The following is a 27,440-nucleotide window of genomic DNA, read 5'->3' on the forward strand; positions in this document are numbered from 1 at the left end:
AAACCGGAGAGCATTCTAGGAGTGTTGTGCTCCTGTTTGGCTTCCCCTGGGGGTGAGGTGCGGGGGAGGTGAGAGTGGCTGCCCTGAGGGGGCTGGAGGAGGAGGCAGGGGATGGAGCCAGGACACTGCGATGTGGAGGGTAAGCCCAGGGGCCCTTTCCTGAGCCTCAGTGTTCACTGCTTGGTGAGTGGCCTTCTGTCCAAGGCATGAAGAAAATGACAAGGAAGTGGGAAGACTGGCCAGTTCTCTAGGAATCTGTCCAAGGCCATGGAGACCTCACACCGTGGCCCGGGGCTCATGCACCAGTGGGGTTCTCTGACTGGACAGTTGGAGCGCCTTGACAAGAGCCCTGAGGGCTGTCCTTCCCCCGACCTGCAGAGGGAAAGGGCCTCGGTGCGCATCTGAAGATCAAAGTAAAGTACCCTAGTTTGTATTATTTTCAAACCACTTTTACGTTTTTCTCTACGAGTAGCTTTAGGCAGAGGGCAAAGAAATGTTTTCACAGATTTGCTGGGCATTTGTGGACTTGGAATTTCTTTGGAATTCACAGAGAATGTAGCATTCTCTGGTATCCTGTCCCCTCTGGGCCTTCGCGTATGTGCTGGTTCGCCTTCCCTTCCCTCTGTGGAGCCAAGTGAACATATCATGGGTTCACTGCAGAGATGCTAATAATAACAATATTATGACAGATTGTGTCCCAGCTCCGGACCCCACGGGTCTGTGTGTCATCCTACCTGTAGACAGGATGGCCCGTTTGTCTTGGCAGAGAACAAACAAACCACATTTTGAGAATACCAGAGCGAAGTGGGAGGAGGCCTATTGCGCGCGTTTGCGGAAGGAAGCTGACGTTTCTTCCTCAGGAACAGCTCAGCTGTGGTCCCTTACGAATTTTAAATGCCTTAACTGAAATAAATATTTGTTGACCTAGTAGAAGAGAAATCCATAGCGGTTTAGACAGAGAGGAGCTCTCTGATGCGGAGAAACGGGAGGCCTTGGTAGCCCCCCCCAACCCCCCCGCCAGCTCGTTTCCACCTCCTCTCTAGGCCCCCCTCCCATCCTCCTCCTTCTTGAAAAGCTATTTGTAACCATTACTTGGGTGTCATGTTCGGTGATGAAGTGCATTCTCGCCCTTTGCTTTGGCGGCCGCGTGCTGGAGCAGGCCTGGCCACGGAGGGGAGAGTCGGGCCGGCCCCTCGCTGCCCGCGGCCCATGAATCATGTCAGGCTGGCTGGTAACCTGAGCGCCACTCGCCCCTCACCGCAGACCTCCATGACACTCCTGCCAACTTAATTTCAGCCTAAGGGATGCTTTTAAGAAGATTTTAGAGCGCAAAAACATCTCCTCAAAAGAATTGTAGTTACATTAAAAACTAATTATCAGAGCTTAGGGGTATAGATCCACTGCCATATTTTACGCAGAGAGCAATTCATCTCCCAGACCCTGAAATATCATTACATAATAGGTTAAGGACACCAACCCAGGGGATACCGGGGGAAAAGGTAGTAAAATCACCGAACGCCTGGAAATGACGAGCAGTGTGATTATGACAAAGTAGCTCGGCCCTCCTGCTACACAGCAGTTCCTAATATGACACAATTTTAAAGTAACACATCCTAAATGAGCCCATGCACAGACGTGTGGGTAAGCGTAGTTTGTCTGGGGCCCTCAGGTTACATGGGATATTTATATTTGAAAGGCTTGGCTTTTTTGGCCCAAAGAACCCGACGTCACAGTGAGGAGAAGGTGCTGAGATGTCCCCCTTGTCCGTGGGTGGAGTAGAGGGCTTGCCACAGAGAGGACAGTGCCAAGGAGTCCTGTGTGTTACCTTCTTTGGGCCTCACAACGAACTAATGAGGGTGAAGAAATATTGTTATTTCTTGCTATTTTACAATTGAGACTACGCAAGTCAGGATGTTTTCGGTCACAGCAGAAAACCCAACTCAAATGGGCTCACCTAAAAATTTATTATTTCAAGTAACTGAAAGATCCAGAGTTAATGGCAGGTTTGGCTGCAGCCAACAGTGTTATCAGGGTCCCTGTTTCTTTCCATGTGTCCGCTCTGCCTTCTACAGAGTCCACTTTCTTTTTCAGGCGGATTCTTTTTAGGCGTCCGAGATGGCTGCCTGCAGCTCCCAGAATTCTGTGCTTCCTTCTTCACACCCAGCAGGGTGTCTTTGTCCCCGCATTCCCTCCAAGATCCTGGGGCTCCCTCTGATTGGACTAGCTTGGGTCCCATGGCCATGGCTGAATCAGTGGCATGGCCTGGGGGATGGATAGGGTTGATTGGCTTAGCTTAAATCACTTTTGCTACCCTGGAAGCTGGCATTAGAGTCAGTGTTCCTGGATCCATGAAGACCCCAAAATAGAAGCCTGAGGGAATGGAGGCAACCCCAGATGTCCACCAGGGACAGGGATATCAACTAAGTGGTTTGTGGGTCATGCAGGCCGTTGGTGACAGAGCCTGAATTTGAACCCAGGCAGCCTTACTCAAGAGCCCTTTCTCTAAGCCATCGTCCTCCCAACATTCCCTAACTCTTGAAGTCCTGTAATGAATACCTTATACACATCTCTTATGGCTTCTTCACTAAGAACACCACTCTGTACCTAAGTGACACCAACTTTTGGCAAACAATAATTCCAGAAAACTATAGGATGTACTGTCTTATGACATGAGCTGGTAGAAAGGGCACTGGATTAAGAATTGGCACTTGGTTCATCTGCGACCCATCACTTCACCTTGCAGGGCCTGACAGAGGAGGGGTGATGCCTCCGCTTATGCACCTGGCTGAGTTGTTCCAGGGATCAAACAGGGGAGTGTTGTTTAGAAGAACCTGGAAAACGCTAAACATTTGTGTGCATATAAATAATTATTATACATAGGATCATGATCGGTTTTGTTCCAGATATGAGAAACCGACACTAGAAAAGTTCTCCCTTAAGCCTCAGACACATGCACTAATTTAACAAAGTTTTACAGTGCTACAGCCCATCAGTATCACCCCAAACAGAAAATTAGCTGATCTTCAGGGATGTTTCATGAAACCTACGCCCAGGTGGCAGGATATGCATTCATAAGAAGCTTTTAGTTGCCTCTCGTTGAGGTGTGATGATTATGTATGTAAATGTTATTCTACTTTTAATTAAACTACAGCCTCATTGAAATGGAAGGTGGAAAGATCCTGACCAGCTCCATTTTAAGATACAATACTCTTATTAGGTAGAAAAAAGCACATGGAGATAGTAGGCATCACATGGAACTTGGAGATGAGATCTTTGTCCTCTCCCACCCCCATCCCTGCCTTCTCTGAGGCTTTGTTATGAATGGAGACGGGCAAACGAGGCCCATGCTTACAACAAAATGAAGGAGTCAGCCAAAGAGTTGTTACTGATTCTCAAACAGATGGGTTTTAAGGATAACTTGTGACCTTTTAGGAATAATGTGATCACCAGGTGTGTTCACTGACCTGGGTTATTTGTTGTTGTTGTTGTTGTTGTTTTTTTAAAGATTTTATTTATTTATTTGACAGAGAGAGACACAGCGAGAGAGGGAACACAAGCGGGGGGGTGGGAGAGGGAGAAGCGGACTTTCCGCCGAGCAGGGAGCCCGATGCGGGGCTCGATCCCACGACCCTGGGATCATGACCTGAGCCGAAGGCAGACGCTTAACGACTGAGCCACCCAGGTGCCCCTGTTGTTGTTTTTGATAGGGTGACCACAAAGGTGACTCAGGCAGGGAAGTCAATGGTATCCTTGCTTGCTTGCTTCCTTTATTCATTCCACAGTTATTTGTTGAGAGCGTACTGTGTCTCAGGCATGGTACTAGGTGCCAGGGATGTGACAGTGAATAAAAGAGATGACAGGGCGCCTGGGTGGCTCAGTTGGTTAAGCGACTGCCTTCGGCTCAGGTCATGATCCCGGAGTCCTGGGATCGAGTCCCACATCGGGCTCTCGGCTCGGCGGGGAGCCTGCTTCTCCCTCTGACCCTATCCCCTCTCATGCTGTTTCTCTCTCTCTCTCTCTCTCTCAAATAAATAAACAAATAAAATCTTTAAAAAAAAAAAAAAAAGAGATGACAAACCCCTATCCTTGGGGAGCTTACTGTCGAATGCCTTGCATCTCCTCCCTTGGGATCCCTGGGACCAGATGGATCACCACAGGTTGATTTGAAACCCTACGTGAAGAGAGGTAATTTAGGGCCTGGGTGGGTAGGGCCCCTGGAGATGCGCCAGAGGCTCTGGTCTGTTTCATCCAGGGCATTGGATAAGGGCACGGTTGACCTGTCCTCTCTGCACCAGCCGTAACTCGCTTCATGCAGCTCCTTATAGATACCAGGCTTCCTCTCATCTCTGAGCTTTGTACATGTTCTTTTTCTGCCTTGAACATGATTCCCAGTCCGCGCCTCTACCCTCTATCCTCTGCCTGCCCACCTCCGCTCATCCTTCAAATGTTAGGTTACCTGTTATTTTTTCTGGTAAACTTCTCCCACGTCCTTAAGTCTGTGTCAGTTGTCCCTACTAAACGTTTTCTGATTGTGCTTACCTACGTTCTTGTTTAGCTGTCTGCCGCCCCACCGGGCTCTAGCCTGACTTGGTCAGCACTCTATCCCTGGTGAGGGTTGGGATCTTGAGAAGTATTTGCTGATTGACAAGGAAGTTCTTATTTTCCTCATCATCAGACCCAGAAGACTTTCTAATCTCTATTTCTTATTTGACCTCTGAGTGGCACATAGCACTTGTAACAACTTCTTCCCGGAAATTCTTTCCTCCCTGGCTTCTGAACCATTGTTCTTTGCTGGTTTTCTTCCTTGACCTTGGGTCGTCCATCTCAACCTCCTTTCTGAGAGTCCACTGACAATGGACACTTGTTGGGGGCCCCCTGAGCATTTTTAAAAAGATTTTACTTATTTGAGAGAGAGAGAGAAAGCGCACAAGCGGGGGGAGTGTCAGAGGGAGAAGCAGACTCCCCACTGAGCAGGCAGCCCGACGCGGGATTTGATCCCAGGACCCCAGGATGATGACCTGAGCTGAAGGCAGATGCTTCACTGACAGCCACTCAGATGCCGCTGAGAGCATCATGTTCTGACACACAGCCTGGAGTCCTTTGGTGTCCCTGAGGTGAAGTCTAGTCGTCAGTGTGCTCCATCCCAACTGCCATTAGCAGGGTCCAGTTTTCCAAAGGAGACACCTTTCCAAAGAAACCCATCCCTTTGTTTCCAAAGGAGACAATTTAGAGTGAACACTTTCCATTCTTCAGGGCTGTGTGGTTTGAGAAGAAACAAAGGAAGTTAACAGAAAGGTTATTAATGAAGCAGTCCATCCAGGATCAATGTTTTCTTAACAGGCAGCATAATTGAATGGGTAAAAAATAACCTTGGAAAATCGTTTTGTTTCTTTTCTTGGCCAGGCTCCACCCCTGACTTGTTGAGTGAGCGGGGTGAGTGCTTTGTCCTTTTTTGCTTCCTGGGAACAACCTCCATCCCCTGGGACACTAAGGAAACTTACCAGCTAAAACTTGGGGCTTAAATAGTAAGTTCAGTTTATTGGCTATGATAACTGAAAATCGTGGCTTACAGACTATAATTTGCACAGAGTTGCCGATTTCCTGAGCACATAGTATGTGTCACCCACTGTAGTGGGGGCAAGGGCTACAATTTTATGAGACGTGATCGTTTCTCTGGGGAACTTGTGGTCCGGTCCAAGAGGCGGCACACACTCACATCTGCTATTTAAGAGAGTGGTAAGTGCCCATAAAGGAGCCACATGTACATGAAGTTCAGGGAGGCTGCAGACAGTAATGCACTCAGCACACACTTGATGAACACTCCCTCCTCCCCCCAGCCCCAAGTGCACCAGGCTCAAAGCTGGGTTCCAGGGATACAGTGCAGGACTCACAGCTGCGAGAAGGGGCAGGTAAATAAACAATTGCAGAATGGACTGATATATACTATAATAGAGGTATGCCCTCCATGATCCGAGGGAGTAATTCCAGTAAGGTTTCTGGGAATCAAAGAAGTCTTCTCATAGGAGGTGACTTTTTTTTTAAATTTATTTATTCATTTGGGGGTGTAAAGGGCAGGGAGAGAGAGAAAAAAAATCTCCAGCAGACTCCCCACTGAGCAGGGAGCCCGATGTGGGGCTTGATCTCACGACCCTGAGATCATGACCAAGAGTCAGCCCCTCAACCGACCGAGCCACCCAGCTGTCCCCGGAGGTGACCTTCGATGAGGGATGTGAATAGCTGTCTAAGAAAGGTGCTGCCATGAAACAACTAAGAAAAGACAAGGAAGAGAGCAAAGAATCTTGTAAGAGAGTGAGTAGCATGATCAGAGGTGCGGAGGAGAGACTGAACGTGGAGGGTGGAAGCGATGGCCAGGCTGGGAGGCAATGGCTGATGTTGTGGAAGGAAGAGGTGTGGTGGGCTCCCTTCCATGAGACACCCAGGTGGTGAAGCCATGAAACCCCCACATTTCTGCATCCTTGTCATCATGATCGTCATGGAAAGCCAGAGAGGACCTCCAGGGGCAACTTGTGAGTCTGAGTTGCGCTGATCTCACTGCTGTCACTTTCACCCATGGCCCTACGGACAGGCCCCTTGGGATTTAGGTGGCTGGGTGAATCGCCTGCGAGCTCACACATCTGTCGGCTAAGTGAGAGCCTCGGCCAGAAAGCTGAGAACCAGGTGCATTAGGTGGATGTGTGACACTCCCTGGAGGATTCCGGGCCCTTAAAGGGATGAATGGATTTTGCCAAGACATAAATACAGCCTTTTCACTGGTGACAGATATGCCCACAGTCCTCACCAGCGACGGCTGCTGGTCAGGTTAGTGTTGCCAGGCTGTTTTCAGAGAAACTTGCTAAGACATCAGAAGCTATGGGGGTAGCGGTGGAGGCTGGGGTGCTGGCTCACTCATATGAACCCAGGGCTGGTGTGGTGGGCAGCAGACGGGCATGGAGGTGGGGGAAACTGACCCCATTTTAAGCTGAAGGTGAATATGTAGTCTGATCCTGCTTAACCAACAAGCATTTGTTGAGAACCTCCTATGTTCCAGGCACTGGGCCAGGCTCTGATGATACAGAGATGACTAAGATGACCCAGCTCCCAAGGCACTTGCCATGTAAGTGGCCACACAATAACGTCATGTTCAAGGTCTTGCGCTCTCAAGCCAGGCTCTTCCAAGTTTGAATCCTGCCTCTGCCGCTTATTCACTGTGTGACCTTAGGCAAGTTGCCGAACCTCTCTGTGCTTCAGTCTCCTCACTTGCAAACCGGGGATGATGAAAGTCCTTACCTTGCAGCGTTGCTGTGAGGATGAAATGAACTCTGTGCGTGAAGTGCTTGGCATGTTTTGTAGTGAATGGTCACTAAAGGTCTGACTTGGTGTCCAGCCCGGGAGATGAAGGCCCCCCACAGTGATAGGAGCTGTGCCGGTGGTGTATCTGAGAGCGGAGGGAGTGGTCAGGTCATTCTTTACGTCATTTCATTTTCACTAATTTTTTTCAGGTGTGTTAATGTCCGCACCTTGCAGGTCAGGCCGTGTGCTCTGCTTTTCTGCTTGGACACAGAAGTGCATATGTGTTGTCTGCTGGCTTGTTGGTGGAGACAAATCTATTGGAGTTCAGTTACCATCAACACACATTTTCTGACAGCCCATGCACTTGTTGGCCAGACATTAGAGGGTCCCCTGGTGGCCCAGGCACCGGGGATGCTGAGATGAACCTCGCTCACTCTCCATCTTTGTATGTCTATTACAGGAGCCAGACTTGACAGTAAACCCTGTAATGCAGGTTCATGGCTGCTTCCACCATCTCTGGGCCATAGTATTAATGCTAACAACTCCAGTGACAACAGCTAACACTTATTAAGGGTTATTGTATGCCAGGCACTGCTCTGGGGCTTAACAGGTATGACTTCATCATTAAGGAAACCCTAGGAGGTGGGGACCATTATTAGCCCCATTTTACATCCAGGGACTCTGAGGCTCAGAGAAGTTAAGTGATTTTCCTAAGGACACAAAAGGCCACCATCTGCCATTTGTAGTTGTTGTAAACATTTATGCTCAGTGCAGGAATATTGTCATTCTCAGCAAAACCCCTTGTTGCCCTCAGAAAGCCCAAGTTTCAAAAAACTTTCCAGTTCTTATGGACCAAATACACCCTCTGACTACTGCAGATATCTGGGCTCAACATTCGCTAGCTATTTAGAAGTTTACCCAATTCCAAAGGTTTATTTGGTCAAAATCTTACCCATAAATGTGTTACCATACATACTTGAACTCAATGAAATCATAGTTTCCCCCCAAATCTTCCGTGATCCAAGTTTTAGTAAGAAAGATTGCTCTTGTCTCTAACAAGTGAGGTTTCAAACAAACTATAGTATCTCTACAGGGATACTTGCCTGGCTCATGACAAGGTCCTGGCAAAGCTGAGAGCTATCAGATCTTGGGCTGGGACAGGCTTCACGAAAAGAAGTGCTGGTTCAGGACAAAGAAAAAAATCAAACAAGCAAAAAACAAGTTGCAGGTGAGGGGCACCTGGGTGGTCAGTCAGGTGAGCGTCCGACTCTTGGTTTCGGCTCAGGTCATGATCTCAGGGTCGTGGGATTGAGCCTCGTGTCGGGCTCCCTGCTGAGTGTGCAGCCTGCTTAAGATTCTCTCCCTCCCTCCCCTCCCTCTGTCCCTCCCCCCACCATGCTTGCTCTCGCTCTCTCTCTCTCTCAAAACAAAAAAACTAAAAACAAGGGCAGGTGATCCCTCGTGAAGGAAGGCAGGGAATGAGGGCCACATGAGAGTGTTTACTTAGGACCTCCTGTGTACCGGCCCTGTTCAAGAACCTTGGTGTGTGCTGTCAGAGTAATTTGTGACAATAAAACTCCCCACACAAAAATTAACTCTGCCACTCCATTCAGAAACATTTCTAGCCTAAGAAGAGAAAGAAATGCTGTAAAACCGTGTAAGGCTTTAGAGGCGTCGTTGGCCTTGCGGCTGAGTGCAAATTTGGTTTGTCCGGCCGATCTCTATGTCCTTCAGCAGCGGGTGGCAAGCTTTTTCTGTAAAGGGTGGACAATAAATATTTTAGGTTTTGCAGGCCAAACACAGTCTCTGCCTCAACTACTCAACTCTGTCACTGACGTGTAGAAGCAGCCACAGATAACACGTAAATGAAGGGGAATGGGATTGAAAATAAAATTGAAATGGTATTGAAAATATTGAAAATAAAACATCACTTACGGATACTGAAAATTGCATTTCATGTAATTTTCATATGTCATGGAGAATTTCTATTTTGATTTAAAAAATTTTTTTTAAAGATTTTTTTTTTTTGACAGAGGCACAGCGAGAGAGGGACCACAAGCAGGGGGAGTGGGAGAGGGAGAAGCAGGCTCCCCACCGAGCAGGGAGCCCGATGTGGGGCTCGATCCCAGGACCCTGGGATCCTGACCTAAGCCGAAGGCAGTCGCCCCTAAAAAACTTTTTAAAAATACGAAAACTAAAACCCATTCTGAGCTCACAGGCCATACAAAAGTAGGTGGCAGTCCAGAGTTGGCCCGAGGCTGCAGTTTGCTGACACTAGTCAGAAAGAAAAACCCTAACTTGTAGCTGGATGGAAATCATACCTGAGTAATAATAAGCCTTGAGGGGGGAAAAGTGAGCTTTAGAATAGCTGTCTTTAACTGTGGTCACCCTAAACACTCCTGAGAAATGGATCGTCATCTCTTAATCCGAACAGTTATATGTGATTTCCTTGCCGGCTGACCTGTTTTTCAATTATTGAAGAGAATCGGACAGCAGGGTAAGTAGTTTGCTCTCCAAATCCTAATTCGGGCAAATGGGAATTTGGATATATTTAGGATTTTGATGAGATAGAAAGTTGCACTTGAATGTGAACGCCGCCGAGATGTACGTTTTAGCAGTTCTGACCTCTGCCTGCTTCAGAAGGCATTAGTTCGTGGTAGCAGCTCGTGCTGTGTGTGAGGGCTGGCGAGGCATTTTTAAATCACCACGGGCACTGTTTGTACTTAGGCTCACCTTCCTTGCAGACACCAGGATAGCCCACCTGCCACACCCAAGGAAGAGAATCTGAACGGGTTCCTGCCATTACTCCTGCTTTCCCACTTAGGGAGCATCTGCCATTTCACTATCTTGAAAACCAACGGATTTGGAGAGGCTGCGGAGGGCAGTGTTCAGGGAACCATTACTAAAAGCAAACAAACATTTAGCAAAGGGGGAAAGTTGAGGTGGGAGGTGGGGAAACAAGCAAGCAGTTGATGCCTCTGCTTCTTTGAAGGGAAAACTTGAAGATTAAAAGCATTTTTAAAAAAATCTTTCTGGGAAATGGAATTGGCCCACCTGATCTGTGAAAAGCAAGCTCTTGGATCACCTAGCTTGCCAAATGTTCAGGTTTCCCACCAGCCACCCAATCTTTCTTTGAGGAACAGAGCTTTCTCCTAAGTAAACATTTAAGGCCTAACTGGATCATTGGTGTGGTGTCACAGTAATTAATGCACAACTTAGAGTAGTTACATAAATGTCTGAGCAGCACCACGTCCTGCTGGCAAATCAGAGAAGGCCTGTGGGATCCGGCCGAGACTGGAGCCCGATTGTTCTTGGCGATGAGGAAGAAATAGCAGGAATATCTCCAGGCTACACCGTGTATTATACAGAGATTAAAAAAAAAAAAAAATCTCAACAGCGGTTGACTAGTGATTAGGCTTTATTATTATGCTTAGCTCAGCATAGATTAAAATGACCCCAAAAGAGAGAGCCCGATGTTCTCATTGGTTTCATGTCTTGTTCATTGGTTAACACGGGGACACAGAAACCCCCTTGAGCTGGTTTCAGCCTAACAAAGGAAATTCCCTGTAAGCATGCGGGGGTGTTTTTCTAGAACCCAAGAACAGTGCAGCCAGATCCCTGGAAAGGCGTGGCGCCGGAATAGGAGAGCTTGCCGTGTTCTCCTCGATCTGCTGTCTTTCTTCCCCACGGAGAAGGGCAAGTTTGCTTCCACTGGCGTTCTGGTAGAGGTCTACCAACCAGCCTTCTGGGGGTGGGGGTGGGGAGAAAGCCTGGATTCGAGTGTTTGCCAATTCCCATCATGCAAATCCTCCCACCGTGGCTGATCCAAAGCTACCAACGTGCAGGTGGAGCTGGGAAAAGAGGTCTACTAGCTCACCATTAGATAGCATCTCCACCAGACTCTCAGGAGCACAGATACTAATAAAATGTAAAGTAATAATAATAAACGTAATAATAATGTAGATTAGGAAGCGATACGTTTTTTTGAGTATTACCTTTGTTTTTAATATAATTTATTCATCTGTAAGTTTACATAATTTAATTTTTAATAATGGCCGTGCTGACGAATTTCACTCGCAGAAATCCTGATGATTTAGAAACCAGCTCTTGGGAGCTAGTGCGCATGAGCTGATTCCAGCACACCGCGGGGTTTTCTCCACTTTCGTGCGCAACACAAGGAAGCAGCGCCGGGCACCGCACCCCCAGCAGCCTCTCCCACAGGCTCGCCTTCGGGACCCCAGGCCCCAGGCCCCAGTCCAGGAAGAGAGACTGTGGTTGGTTGAGCCTGCTCTCATTTGGCCAGTCAGCTGTGGCTGGGGGTGGACGGAGGCTCTTCTTTCCCGGAAGGGGCGGGGACACTGCGTGGCCAGACTTTCCAGCAGCTTCCTTGTCGGTGGGAAATCCTCCGAAGGTAGTGTGTGTTCTGGACTCGCTCTGTACGAAACACGTCTTCTCATTTTGTCTTCAGAATTGTGTGCTCTGGGTGTTTCTGCTTCCATTGTACAGAGGAGGAAACTGAGGCCCAGGGAGGTTTAGTGACTGGCTTAAGTTCCAGCCAGTAAATTTAAATCACAGAGCTGAAATTCCGATTCAAGCCCATTTTTATACCCAAAAGGCTTCTTTCCACCAACCAGGTGTCTCTCAGGTGGAGATGGGGCGCGAAAGCCCGCAGAAGTCCAGCTCCTGACCCTGTGCGGGAATTGCAACAGTTTCTCCTCACGGTGGATGGAGAAGCGGGGCAAGAAGGAGAAAGCCGAATAAGAGATATGGGAGCCAAAGCATGTATTATTTTTACCGCCCCCCCACCCCCAACCCAGTCTCTCAGGGCTGCCTCTCTTCTTTCCTCTAGTCTCTGGGGGGCAAGGGGCAGATACTGGCTTCATTGTAATTTTGGGTTTTGGTGCAGATCACGTGGAGTTGAATAGGAGTGTGGATGCTAGTTTTTACCTTCTTCATTGTTTGCCTTGCCCGGCTACTTTTGTGTGTTCCTGCCCCCAGGTATTGGGCTCGCAATTCTTCCTGCAATTAGTATTCATGGTCAGCTGAGCAGAACTAATGCAACAAACCGTTTTTACTTTGAAGGTCAGATTACATGCTTCTGAGCTCCTGCGGAAAAGGCTCTTTATGAGTAAGTTCTTCTCGACTATCTCCAGGAATTTAATTTTCCCTCTTCTGAATTTTCCAAGCCCGCCTGTTGAATTCTTCAGTGTGATTCCCCAGGAAACACTCCAAGCCAGACAGATAACCAGATATAGCCAAATTGTTAGTATTTAAAAAAAAAAAAATTCTTTCTTCACCGGGGGTGCAAGACACGCGTGTATGTGACCCTGCCTGTGTTAGAGGGGCACCTGTCTCTTCCCTTCACTGCTTCCTGTGATAGAGGTCTGTCATTACTATCAATCGCATTAATTAAAAAAAAAATGCCCATTCATTTAAAATTGATAAAAGGAGGGTGCTGAAAATTCTGACTTCTGGTTATTTTAAAATTGTATTCAGTTATTGCAGGTAATTTCCCAGATAGCAGAAGAAGCAAGAAATAGTCTTTAAAAAAAAAAGATTCTTACAATTTTTTTTTAAGAATTGTGAAATGACTTCTTTGTACTGCACGCGTGATACCAATTAATACTTTAAATGACCAAAAATGGCCAGAAAATTCACTTAGCTGCTTTGGAAAAATTCTAATTAGTCCAGAACGATGGCATAAATCAGCTAATTTACACCCGGTGCAATGTTGTGAACACACACTCTCTCTCCGCTTTTAAGATGTGCCGACACCACAATTTTGTCCTATTTTCTTTCTTTTTATCGTCTTTATAGTTAGAAATAGCATCAGAGTTCCCACTGATGCTCTTCAGAGGTTTATATTACAGGAGAAAACAAAAACAAAATCTAAAACAGTAATATCTGGCTTTTTAAAAAAGATGCCTTTAATTCTTGGTTTCTGAATCTTACGCCAGATTTTGTTTACATTTTTCTTTTCAGACTAAAAGATTTTTACTTATTTCTAAATATACACGTCTTCTTTTGGAAACAGTGAGCCTAATGTCTCTAAGATTGTGTTTTCCATTTTGCTTAGGCCACTAGGAAGCTCTGAGCCAAACTTGTGGCTGGCTTTTAGCAATTTGTAGGACCCTGTGGTGCTGGGGCAGGTGTGTGAACCCCACCTCTGGATTCCAATCCACGCCAGTCCCACTTAACTTCTTTTCTCTTATTCGTTAAAATTTTGTGTATGGATTTCTATAGGCCACCTCCCTGTCACCTTCACATTAAAAAAAATGAATGAGGTAGGTAGAGTGTGCTGCAAAAATTTGCCTACCGAGAAAATGGTGAAGCTCCTGAGAAGTTGACTCCCGTTTCCACCGGGGGTTGAGGGCTCCCACCTGGGGGGCTCTGCCTCATTGACCTCTCCCCCGCACCCCCACCCAGGACCTCACCCAGTTCTGGGCCCTCTGGTGCCCAATGATGAGGGCAGTAAAAAAAATACAGGCAGATGATAAGGAGGCTGAGGGGTGCTTAGCAAGGAGGCCCAGGAAGCTCACTTTCCAAAGGGCTCTTAAACCTACCCGGAGGAAGCATTTGTAAATGAGGTCATCCTGGTGTAGGGGCTCAGGAGTGTGGCCTTGGTAAATGGGATGAGAGCCTTCCAGGCTGGCAGGCGTGGGCAGACCAGAGTCTGCAAACCCTTTCTTAGCCATGTATGCTGTTTCTATTTCCATGTACACACATGTACACACAAATTTGAAAACATCCCTGTCTTCTCCCCGATCCCTCCCCTCCCTCTTTCTACCCCACCAGTTTTCCTATTGAGGGTGTTCCTCATCAGGACCCCCAGAGACCACATCTGCTTTGAGGGAATATTGCCCAGACAGGTCTACCCTTGCCCCATCCATGCAATGCCCTCGCCCCAGGGAGAAAGGGAAGTCTCCTTTGAAAATACCTTTTTCCTCTCGAGGGTTCACTTTAACAACTGTATAAAGCTATAGCTGCCTCTGGAAGAGAAAGTAAAGGTGAGTTTTCTCTCTTATAATCTGTTTAGTTAATAAGATTCCTAAACAAACACACACAGAAAATGCAAAGCCATTTTTTGGGATCTGATTAAAGTACAGAATCTATTTTCTTGCAACACACCAAATGATCATGGCTTTTTTACTCCTTGAGAATGCTGCAGACACAGAATCCAGCCCATCGACTATTCATTTGTAAAAAAACAAAAACAAAAAACCCAGGCCCCCCTCCCCCCCAAAAAAACCCCTCTGTTGGTGGATTTCTTCTCAAAATGTGTGTTTAGGACAGCAGAAATTTCTGACAAGTCAAGTACAGGTGATTAAAGCTTGCAACGTAAATCAGTTAACATCTGTAATTTTCCTTGTTCTTTAATGCTATTAGTTATTTCAAGGGTAAAAAAGGATGTTTTACTTAATTTTTTTGAATCTTACTAGGTACCCGTAGCTTAACTTAATGATTTGTATAAGTGATAGTAATTGCTGGGACTACAGTTGAGTATTATTAGCTATAAAATGAACATGGTTATATGTCCAACAGAACTAGCAAGGGACAGAAATGCAGTTGTATCCAAGAGAAAATAATTATAGCAATAATCAGTGTAATTCATGATAATGGCTGAATTGAATTTCACACCATAGCTCCAAGCACTTACATTTAATGAATGTAGTTTGTGCTTGTTTACTAAAAAGGTTTTTAGCAGAAAATCGATAATGTAACTTCAGTGTTTCTAATTGCAAATGCAATTATTTTTTTTTAAAGTAGCGGTTCAATAAGGATTTTGTAGAGAAAATTGAGGTATGTGAGTGCTGCACATGCTAGCGCTTTAATTAGTCTACCTGTACATTAGTGCTGTGGCGCCTTAATATCTATTTATTACAACATATTGATTAAAATGGATTTGTATTCAATTTTAAGGCTAGCTAATGTAATGGACATTGAAACTTTTCTGGAAGCATTGGCTGGGATTACAACATGTCACTGGGTAATGAGGCTTTCCTTCAAGAGGTGATTTCAGAAATCATCCTACAAACCCAATAGTGGGGCCAAGGAGGGGAGGGCCAGGCTATGAGCCAGTTGCCATGGAATGAGTGGCAGGGACACGTGTGGTGTTCAGGAAAACAGAGGTGTGTGCATCTACAACGTGACTGCAGATTCATGCTTACTTGGGGTAACTTCTGTGTGTGTGTTTTCCAAGCCCAAGCTTAAGGTAGTTAATGTTGGGGGTCGATAATCTTCTCCAGAGTAAAACCTTTTGCTAGACTTCTGAGTTTGAAGATCCGCAGCTAGTCTAGCCAGAAGCCGAAGGCAAGTGCACTCACTGTCTCAGGTCTCAGGACTTTGAGTGAACCAATGGACTCAACTGAGGTCCAGGGTTTATGACTCACACCTATGTGAACTGATGGATTGGCTTTCTTTGCCTAGCTGGATCCTTTGTTCAAGACCAGCCTTGCGCCTAACCTTCTCCTCGCTTACATGGTCATCATGGTCACCCTCACATCAGTGCCACCACCGTCGTCATTGTCATCCTCTTTCTTGAAGTCTTGTCTTGATACGGTCTTGCTGAGCATCATGGGAGCTTTATTCCATAAGAGGGGGTGAAGATCTGATCTTGGACAAGCTGAAATTCTTTAAGAGCCTAAATTTTAAAGTATATCCACTGGCCTGGGATTTCTGACCTTGCTTTGATGAAATCCTGGTGTTGCTATCTCAAAACCAAATTAATTTTAAACCTGAATGTTTTGAGTGGGAGGAAGGAGTGCATATTATAACTTTATAAGCAACATTGACATGCTGCTGAATCCCAAAGACTTTTTTTGGGGTGGGATGGGGAGGGACAGAGGGAGAGAGAGAATCTTAAGCAGTTTCCACACCCCATGCAGAGCCCAATGTGGGGCTTGATCTCACAACCCTGAGATCATGACCTGAGCTGAAATCAAGAGTGGGACGCTTAACCAACCGACTGAGCCATCCAGGCGCCCCTGAATCCCAAAAACTTTTAAGTCCTGCCTCCCACAATATTGCTTTGAGTCTATGTGAGAAGCAAGTGTGCCAACAAAACAGAGCTCCAACAGGGTCTTCTATCAAGGTTTTATTAAAAATGAGCCCCTGGCAGGAGGCTGGTTGAGTTTCTGGACCACTGTGACAAGGCCTGGAGTATTAGCTTTTTGGAGAACTGCCCCCTAGCCTTGAAGGATTAGCTAGGCTCCCGAAGCCTCCAGGAGGCTTCAGAACTGGGGAGTGTGGGTCACTCCCTTCCTGTGTGCCATGCACTGTGCTGGGCGTATCACCTTGGTGGTCTCCTGCTGTGACAACAGCCCTGTGAGGCAGGTGGTATTGTTACTCCCGTTCTCCAGATGAGGACGTCAGGGCTCAAAACGGTTACATCAACGGCCCAGATTCAGATGGCTGGAAAGTCAGTGAAGGACCTGGAGTTCCAAGTCCACTTCACTGGCTCCCCACTGTCTGTCCCACCTGTCCCACATCCACTCTACCTGCGATTCTTAGGTCGAGTCACCAGAGGTGCATTTTTCCCATGGCTGGGGCTGAAAATTAGATTTCAGTCTCTCTCTCCCCACCGTCTACTCCCATTACCCGCCAGCTCCCTCCACTTGTGGTCCCCTGTCCCCCTTGTAAATCAATACAAGTTAGGTGAGTGAATGATGCCAAGACCCAGGTGAGTCTGACTTGATTGTGTCTCTCTCTATGCAGGGAGCACGGCTGCCTTCCGTGTCAGGTGTGAGCCTCTGCCCCGTCTTCCTGGAGACTGGAGGCCGATTCCAGGAGGCCGAGCACGGGCCCGTTTCAGTGTGTCGAGACCCGGCTGGCTCCTGTACAACAGCACCACGCACGACGTGGCTTTCACGTTCCCTGGCACATCCCATAAAGTAAGTGAGCTGGAGAATCAGCTGTCAAGTAAGCCTGTTGTCAGGGCAGGATGGTGGAGTGGGAAGATCCTCCACCGTGGGACCTCTAGGGAGGCCCTTCCCTTCCAGAGTCTCAACTTGCACATCTGCAAAGTGGAGCCAATATCCCCCCTCCCCCAGCTCCCTTCTGAGCTTGACAAGGCTCAGATGGGGTCTGTTACCCCCCTGCATTTTGGAACCTTTAAAGTGCTTGACCAGGGTAGAGAATCCTTCTAGCTAAGGAGGAAGGTAAACCAAAGCTGCTAGGTAGATGGAGTTTCTGGCGTCAGCTGCAGTGCCATCCGTAAGGGAACATCCCTAAGGCCCCCAGATGCCTCACCCTCTGCCACCCCGAAGGACGGAACAGCCCTGTCCCTTTTTATGGTCACAGTCATTAGGCTGGGGATTAAAAAGTTAATGCTTTGCCGAGCTTTCTTTGTCTTCTTGGGGTGGGGGGGCTCATGGTGATAACTCAGTATAATTCCATGGAGCCAACCAGGAGCTGCGGCTTGACGGAATGATCTTCTCTGTCAGGCTGGAAAAGACAGACACCCTAACTGTTTGACCAACAAATGTATAGAAAATAGTGGCTGGTTCTAAGTAGCAATTACATAATAATCTTATCCAAAGAAAATGTGGGCTCAAATTAAGATGATTTCACCAGGAAAACATTAAGGTATACAAAGAGTTCTTAATAAATAGAAATAAATAGCGCTGGGCTTGCGCCATGGTTATTTTCGATGGTTATCTGCCCTCGCCGCTGCGGCTCAGGCTGCATTTTCCGCGGGACTCAGAGCGGCATTTTGCTCTACAAAAACAACTAGCTCCTTTCCAGCCAATGATTACTTGTAATTATGCTTTCCCCTGCTATTATTCTAATAGACCTGTCATGTTGCTCGGAGGACTCTGGCATTTAGAATATACGACGGCTTTTATGGATGGACTGCTGGAACACTTAATATAGCTCTATTTCTGAATTATCAAGTTCTAGCCTTTTGAAGTCTGTGTTAGTGGAACTCCTATTTATGAGATGTGCTGTGCTTAAAGGTTTGCTATTGATGAAGAGGTCCAACAGAGCCTTTATCGTAAGTACGGCAGCATTCTCCCTCAGAGATAAATAGCCGTGCTAAAAGGTATGGTGTGTACCTAGGCTGCAGATTACTAGCCAAGTACCTTCAGAACAGTATACTTCAAAAATACCTTTATGCTTCTTGTTTGTTCTCTTTTCCATAGAGATGAGTGACATTTCTTAATACGTAGAGGGCTGGATGCATGTTGGTCATCGTTGGTCGTCGACATTAATCGGGTTGGGGGAACGTGGCCATTCCGGCCCAGGGCATCTACGTATGTGCCTAAGCGTGGCTTACATCCTCCGTGCTTGCTGCTTCAAGAATTTGCTTTTATTTAAGTTTCTTTTATTTAAAGGTGGACTTGGCTGGGCTCAAGTACTTTGGGGAGGGGGAGGAGGGTTTATCAACCAGGGTGTCCTCTCTGGGGAATCTGGAAAACACTGTTGCGGGCAGACCACAGGCCTGTGGCTGGGTTCTCTGGGCAGTGATGTGTGCAGAGAGTGGGTAGTGGTTTTTGGCTCCTGGCAGGGTGGGCGGGCAGCGTACAGACACCTTTGATGGGGCGGCCCGACAGAGAACTTGTCGTCAGAGGTGGTTTCCAAAGGTCTGATTATCTGGGCAACTTAGGGACCACCAGCAACTTAGGGGCACCCGAAGTGTCTTTTAGCAGTTAACCCGGTTGCTCTTTTGCGGACCCGAAAGTGTAGGCATTTGAGGCTAACGTAACTGGACAAGGTAGGCACGTTTTTGGGGGGCCTTGGGTGGAGATCGCAGGGAAAGACACGGTATGGTTGACACGCACAGGAGTTTGCCAGGAGTGGGTGGTCTGGCTGTCTCATGGTATACTCGAGAGACTCCAAGTTTTTAGCAAGCCTCCCAGATGCAGCCAGAACTCCCTTGGTGGCCGACATCAAAAACACAGAAGCCGGACCACAGAGCAGCTTTTGGCCATGCGGCAAGAAGTTGCATCGATTCCCCAAAGAAGGCAGGCTCTTGTTCCGGACCGTTTGCCTGGTGTTTTTCATTTGGACCCGTCATGCATCAGAACCCCGACTACACACTCCCTGTCTAATTCATCGTCACCCATATATTTTACCATTACGGCTAGCCTTCCCCTTAAGCTTGTCTATTTACTAGCTGGTGTGACAGATGACAGCAAGTGTGAGCCATGGTAGATGGCATTTGTATGGCTCCGGTGCCAGAAGCATTCTACGCGCCGGTGTTGCATATTTATTGATCTCCATATTCCCAATAATCTGATGCCCGTCACATTTGACAACATTATGTGGAGAGGTCAGCTAGATGGGGCTAATGAAGCTGTTGCGAAGATGGATGTTGTTCCCACAACATTACCCTTGCAAAATAGCTCTCGGTGGGGCATTTCACTGTCAGGCCAGGCATTTGAGGACTTTCTTTTTTTTTTTTTTGTTTTAATAGTTGACGTTAACATTAAACAAAACCCGAAGCTGTTAAATCTTAGTATTTATATACGATAGAAAACACGGACACCCTGGCATCTTTCCAAATGAAAATCTTATTAACAGACATAGTGCTTGTGGCAAAGTCCTCAGCAATCAGAGATTGGCTCGGCTGTCTGAAATGTTTGACGGATTAGTCCGAGATGATGTGAAGGGCCAAATGGGAAATGGCTGAAGTCTGGAGGATTAAAGTGGCAAACGGGAGGGTGGGCTGCAGCCGGAGGCGCGCGGTGCTTTGCTGCCTGGCGCCCGGCTTCCGAACGGCTGACACAACGTGCACTCGGGTTTCGATAACGCTTTGCAGGAGAAAAGGAAGACTATGAAACAGTGTTTGCGAAGAGGATCCTATTTAATAAATGCGGCACGGGAATCATTGACACTGGAAAGGCTTCAGGAACGCGTATGAAAATATTAAAGGTTTCCCACACTGTTCCCACACCTTTAAAACCTAGCAGGTTGCCCACACCCAAACCTGGAGCCCTTCGAAAGCCCCGCAAACCTCCATTTAGAGACTCTCACACTGTCTGTCCTGAGGGTTATGATGTTGGACAGTGATCCTGACGTTTCTTCTAAGGAGTCCATCTTGGTTTCATTCCAGGTGCCTATTTATTGGTTGAAAAGTCATTGAGTCATGGTAAACGTCTCTGTGCCAATGTGGTTTTTGAGAAACTTGTTGCGTATCTTGGTAGTGCCCCTGAAAATTTGGGGATCTTTAAGGAAAGCATAATAGATCTTAAGTTTGAAAGGCAATATTTTGCAAAGGCAGGTGTATTTAATGGTTTTCTTCACGACACCTTTCCTCTCCCAGCCCAATCCCACAGTGGACACAAGCAAGGATATGTAACAGAGCTGATAAGACTTGGCTACCGGCTCGTCCAGAACTTTCTCAACAATGAACTCATTTATCCAGTGCTAGCATTTAGAAGCATTCATTCACCACATTGCCTACAGTCACAAAATTGAAGAACTTCTTGACTTGTTTATTTTGTAGGGCTGAGGGAAGGATGCTGGAGAAGAGAGGGTTAAACGTTGTGCCTTTTTCTTTAGTGCATCTCTGTTCCTCTTTCCCTCACGCCTGTTTTCAGGTTTGCCTTTTGCATTGTGTTGAGTGAGGAGGTAGGAAAGAATTGACGAGTTCAGGAGCAGTGAAGTTCATTGCTGGGCAGATGCTTATGTTCTTTTCAGATGGAAAGCTTTTCTCCTTCATCCCCCTCCTCCACTCTCCTGGGTGGCATACCATATATATATTAATATGCCACTATATAATACTAGTATATATACTATACACACACACACACACACACACACACACACATATATATAATACTAGTATATATACCATATACCATTAAGAAAGCATGTTCTCTCTTTGATGCATACCTAAAAGTCATAGGGGAAACAAAGTCAGAATGGCAAAAGTTGGCTCCAAGTAAAGTAGAGTGGTACAGCACGCTGCCTGCAATTTAAGAGACACAATTCTCACTAAAGAAAAACACCATTGAAAAGTCATATGTGAGAGATGCAAGTTAAAGCTACCCTAGGCAGCTTTAATGTAGGCATGAGCAAATTACACGGATAGCAGTTGCTATAGTAACTAGTAGACAATATGGTGTTTATGTTGCTATTGAGATATCTTGGTCTTTACCAAAATGAGAGGAAAAAAAAAAAAAGACTTCCAGGAGCATACAAACACTGCATGAAGGGAACATTTCTCATAACCATTTTACTTCTTCCATTTATTTATAATGAAATGGGTATCTACAATTATATACAGCCCGAGGGTTGTTTTGTTGTTGTTATTAATGTTTTCCTAACTAAGATGTCCTCTTAAAAGCCTAGCCCCTGTGGCATGTGTGAGGGCACCCTGGCCGCCCTCTTGGATGGCCTCCAGGAGAATTCTGTGGTTGGGCATGGCTCGCCCCGAGTGTAGGCCAGTGTGGGTCGGTTGAAGGTGAACCTAAAAGCCAAGAATGCTCAAGAATTCAGGGCAGGACAGATGCTGGGGTATCGGGTAGTTAGCATGATTTCAAAAAGCATTTGAGGGCCTCTCTAGAGGCAATTAAGGTGTTTCAAAGAGGACTTGTGACAAAATACAGTTGTCTCACATCTAAGGCTGCAGCTGATAGGGAGACAGTGGAGAACATAGTCAAGTGGGCACTTGCCATTTTGATGCGGGAGTCTGGCAGGTGGACCCCAATACCTCAGGTCCCAATTTGGATATTGGGGCCTGGCAGCTAATTCCATAGCAGTTCATCCCGTTGTTGCCTTGCCTTTACTGCTGTAGGTTGCTGCTGCCGAAGCGGGTTTGGGCAGACTCAGGGTGTGCAGTCCTTTCAAATTCTTAAAGCAAAATTGATTTATATTAATTTATTTTAAAAACTCATGTCAATTAGGGCTTTTTTCTTTTGGGGTGGCATAGGGGACTCTTAAGAAGGGGAAATGCAGAGGTAGGGTCCCACCAGCCCCAGATGATGGGAGTGATGGAAACAAAGCTTGAATGTACCAGGATGTCTTGATCTGTACATACTTTTGACTTCATACTCTTCTTAGCACAGATTCATGTGTCAGTTTTCCTCTACAAAGATAACACGGAATAGAGGAGCAACCATTGTCTTTGGAGCCAGAAAACCTGAGTTCTAGTCTCAGTTCTGCCTTTTCCTAGAATATGGCCCAAGGGAAGTAATCTGTTAATTTTTCTCGTCTATAAAGTGCTGCTGATAATACCTACCCGAACAGCTGGGAATGGATGGAGGAGGGTGCTGACATGCTCTGGCCGGGGATCTGGGCTGTGAGTTCCATCTCTCGGCAGCTTTAATTTATCCCCACTCCTGCTTTGGCGGGTCCCAGGTGTGGGTGAGTCACTTGCTTTCTCTGTCCTCGGTTTTCCCATCTGCAAAATAGCATCCCTGGCCTTGCGGGCCCCAGAGTTGCCCTGCCCTCACATTCTGTGGTTACATGTCCCAAGCTTTTCCAGCTTCCTAAATGCCTTTCCCTTAAGAAACGTGTGCAAAGACCTCTCGAGTCTGGAGTCTCTGTGGTCGATTGCCAACCCCTCTTTCCCTGAGCTTGAACTGCTGCCCAACTGAAAGCTTGATCGGAAACGAAGTCCTGTGTGTATTACAGGCATGGCTTCTGAAAGCGGAAGGAAACAGAAGATCATCAATTCGAGCTTTTCACCTTTAAGCTGATAATGTGTTTTTAAATCCCATTATACGGATGAAGCAATTGGATTTCCCAGAGTTTAAGTGACCAATGCAAGGCCTCGCAATCCTCAGTATTTTGGTGGCCTCTACCTGCTCTAAGTGTAGACTTCTAGAGGGTTCACCGGAAGGGGGCAGTTCCCAGGAAAAATGTTCGAAGGCTAAGGCTGGTGAATCTCGACTCAGTGACTATCAAAAGAAACACTGCATTGCATGAGAAAGAAATGGTGGGCCAGAAGCCCACAGGAGGTGGGAGGCGGGAGGCGGAGGTGGGTGGAACTGTTTGAGGAACAGGGTTTGGTCACCTGACTCACAATTTCCATCCGCCACCGGCTCAGTACCTGAGATCCTTCAGTCCTCACCACCCCGCACCCCTGCCTCCAGATTGCAAAACCCATTAGACTGTGAAGTAAGGCGAGGAAAAATCAATTTTTTGTCTAGCCTCAGAAATTCCTTGGAATAATATGTCAAAATGGTTATCTCATCTGTTGCAACTGGCTTGAAAATATCAGAATTTCTGTGGATATTTATGAGATTTCCATGTACCATCTGGTTTTCTCCATGTGAATGTGCCTACACAGATGCTGGGATAATGTATAGGGAGCTAAGCGCATTTATTTTTACAGAGGGTAATTATTACAGTCTCTCCTTCCAGAAACGAGCCTTTTGTTTTATGTTTTCAGCAAGAACTTGTGAAATATTAAGATATTTTACTGCCTTAATGTTCTGAATTGTTTGCCTCTCCATATTGCAATCTAAAACTCATTAACAGTTGAACAATTTAATCAGAATGAATCAAGTTGTGAAATGGATACACAGGCAGTTCACACAGCCATAAAGCATGGCTGAAACTTTTCTGAACAGCTTAATAAAACTTAGAAGGCAGCAAGAAATAAATGATTATCCTGGACAGTATCAGGGTAAACAGAACCCGGAGCCATGAGCTTAGTAATTGTTCTCACTCAGCACATTTGCCCAGGCTTGGTCTTAATTCATGGGATGGACCCATGATTATAGGGATTTAAGTTGCCGGTCCTTCTGTAAAATTTTTCTCCTAATAATGTGCATGATCAGGGAAGCAAAGCGAAAGCGGGGACATTAAGCCTGACTTTAATTCCAGGAGTGTTCCTCCATTAAAAATAGTCCCTGGGGATGCCGGCAGGCTCCGACCCACAGTTTTGGGGGACGACCGCAATTCCAAGAGTGACCTTTTCATTGTCCTTTCAAAATATCATTTTTCCCGGCACAGCATTCTCCCTGCAGAGGCAGCGAAGTGTGTTTTCTGGAAGTGGGTTTTAGTTTCATTCCTGAGTTTGGATTGTATCCACGTCAAATGCTCTAAACTGTCAGACAGATCAGCTGTATTATGCACTTGAATTCAGGGTGGCCAGCAGGTCACAGACTCATCCTTGCTTGCCCAGAACACACTGACTCTCAGGTACATTGGGGTGGTTGGTTACCCAAAAAGTCTCAAGCCCCAGACATTTCCTAGCCTTAGCGCCAGAAATTACTCTTATTTCCAAAGCAAGAATTTTGCCTACCACTTCTTAATCAGATGATTATCCAGAATTGTTACATTCCCTCCCCCCTTCCTACTTTTGGTAATAAAATAATAATATTAATTTTTTTTATTCCATCTTCTGAGAATGAATTGAAGCATCTATTTAGGCTTCTAGCATGTGTCTGGATTTTGAAGTTTCCCCATCTCTATCTGGTCAGTCAGAACTTGTAAAACAACAAAATATTCTATACTTTGGATATTATCAATTCAAATTTCACCCCTGTGCCATGTGTCTTTGTTATTTTTGTAATTGGCACCAGCAAAGCACCATTCCTACCTAGCACAGCCTTGTGAGGCCCCAGATAGGGAAGCTCCTACGGTCTTATCTCTCTAGTTTCTCTCTCATTATTAAGCGCTCACCTTCAGGGTTGGGTTTGTCAAGACATGGGCTTGTCAACATCCATTCTTGCTCTTTTGACTGTTCAATTAGATGAATTCGAACTCTGTCACCTCCTAGCTGCGTCACCAGGGACAAATGCTGTCCCTCATTTTGCTTTGCCTCATTTTTTCATCTGTGAGGTGGAGATGGTAGGCCTGATGCTTCGAGTTGCCGTAGGTTCCAGCCCATAAGGGCCAAGTGCTTTGGTGTGTGAGAGCATGCCTGACCGTGATTTTGCCGAGTCTGACTGAAGCTGTGGGCTGTGATGGCTGGCAGGTGCCCATTATCGACTGATCAGGAAATGCTGATTCCAGTGTAAGCACAAGACCCTAGGCCATGAATTCAGGGGCATCTCCTGGCCCATAGTCAGAGAGGCACCATCACAGGAAGGGCCAGCTCAGTTCTTTATGAATTGTTGCTGGGCTTGTGGAATGTTTCATGTTCAAAGTCCAGCTGATTGTTGTATCACAGTTTATATAGAGAATAATCCCATCCCAGTCCCTTACTGGAGATTCTGGTCTACCTGGGTTTACTTTGGAATATCACTTTCCCTAACTACTCTGCATTGGATTAATCAATTTTGGCTGTGATTTGTGTCATTCCTATTTATTTAGTGGCTACCGTTAACATTTTAAGATATGCATTGATATGAACAGATAGTTTCTCAGTATCCTTATCCTTCTTCTAAACAACATGAGGTTGTGAAAACATTACCCACAGCCAACAGTAACAGTGAGCATTTTGGCAATGCCATGTCATCTAACTCTCATTATTACTATTATTGTTATTATTATTATGAACTATTTTACAGCAGATCCCAGATATCATGTCTCACCACCTAGAAATACTTTAGCTGACAAGAACTCTTTTCCCTTAAATAACCACTATGCCATTATCCCAGCAAACCACATAAGCAATAATTTGTTAATATGACCACCTACACCTTTCATATATGAGTTTCCCAATTTGTCTCAAAAATCCTTTTTTACAGATGGTTTGTTTGAATAGTCAAATAAGGTTCACATATCCCAGGCATATATATTTTTAAAGACTTATGTATTTTTTAGAGAGAGAGGGAGGGAGGGAAGGGCCGAGGGAGAGAGAGAGAGAGAGAATCCAAGCAGACTCCCCACTGGTGTGGAGCCCAACGCAGAGCTCGGTCCCACAACCCTGAGATCATGACCTGAGCCGAAATCAAGAGTGGGACGCTTAACCACTGAGCCACCCAGGTGCCCTTCACACATATATTTTGAAGAAAATGTAGAATGCCCTATAGTCTGGATTTTGCTGGCAGCTTTTCCTTTGTTTCTTATAACTTGTTCTTCTAGTCCCTGAGGTACTATAAACTTGTGTTTAAATTCAGTGACTATTTGAAATTCAGGACTTTTGGGGTAATAACACCTCAGAGATGTGGCTGTGTACTGATTGCATCATGGCAAGAGGTACAGGAATGTCTGGCGTCCCACCTTTATGGCTACTAAGATTGGTCAGGGTTCAGAGGGTATCAGCTGAATCCTTCGTTATGAAGTCCTCCATAAAACTTCCCATGTAACGCTTTTAAAAAAATTGTGGTAAAATCGACATCACGTGAAATTTATCATTTAACCGTTTTTAGGTGTATAGCTCTCTGGCATTAAAACATATTCACAGTGTTGTGCAACCATCGCCCCCATCCATTTCCAGAACTTTTTCATCATCCCAAACTGAAACTCTCTACTCATTAACTAAGAACTCCCCATTTCTCCTCTCCCTGGCCCCTGGTACAACCACTACCCTACTTTCTGTCCCTGTGACTGTCTAGTCTGTGTACCCCATATAAGTGGAATCATAGCGGATTTGAACTTTTGCCACTGGCTTATTTCCCTTAGCATAACGCCCCCAAGGTTCATCCACATCATAGCACGCATCAGAATTTCGCTCCTTTTTCAGGTTGAATAATATTCCGTTGTAGAGATAGGGCACATTTTGCTTATACATTTATCTGTCGATGGACATTTGGGTTGCTTTTGGCTATTGTGAATACTGCCGCTGTCAACAACGGTGAACTCATCCAATACTTTTATTATGCACTGACGATATTCGTCTAGATCCATTATTTCATTACAGGTTGCAAAGTGATTTTCTTACCCTGTTTATACACCGGTTTTCAGAGTAATGAGTTGATGGACCAATATCCCACAAAGGTGAAAAATGAGGTGTTTGGGCTTTTTTTTTTTTTTTTAAAGCAACTTTTTTCGTAGCTCCTCAAGTTAGTTCTTATGTCCTTTGACACAATTCTGGTGGCCTTTTATTACTTCTTTTATTTCTGGTGCAACAAAAATGTATCCCAGACTAACCTTGTACATTTCCTACCTGAAGGGGGAAAAACTCCTTTCCCCCCCTTTTTCTCACTCCTGTAGTCTAAATATTTCACTGCTGGATAGCAAATGTGTGAGTTTTCCCCACACCAAGCAATTCTTCAGTTCTTTGTGGATGTCAACTGGGAGTCCTACATTTAACTCATTTCTGACACTGTCTACCTGGAGACAGCATCAGACCCCACAGATTAAAGGCT

The sequence above is a fragment of the Phoca vitulina genome, unplaced genomic scaffold, assembly GCF_004348235.1.
Source record: "Phoca vitulina isolate PV1807 unplaced genomic scaffold, GSC_HSeal_1.0 scaffold28, whole genome shotgun sequence".
Lineage (NCBI taxonomy): Eukaryota > Metazoa > Chordata > Mammalia > Carnivora > Phocidae > Phoca > Phoca vitulina.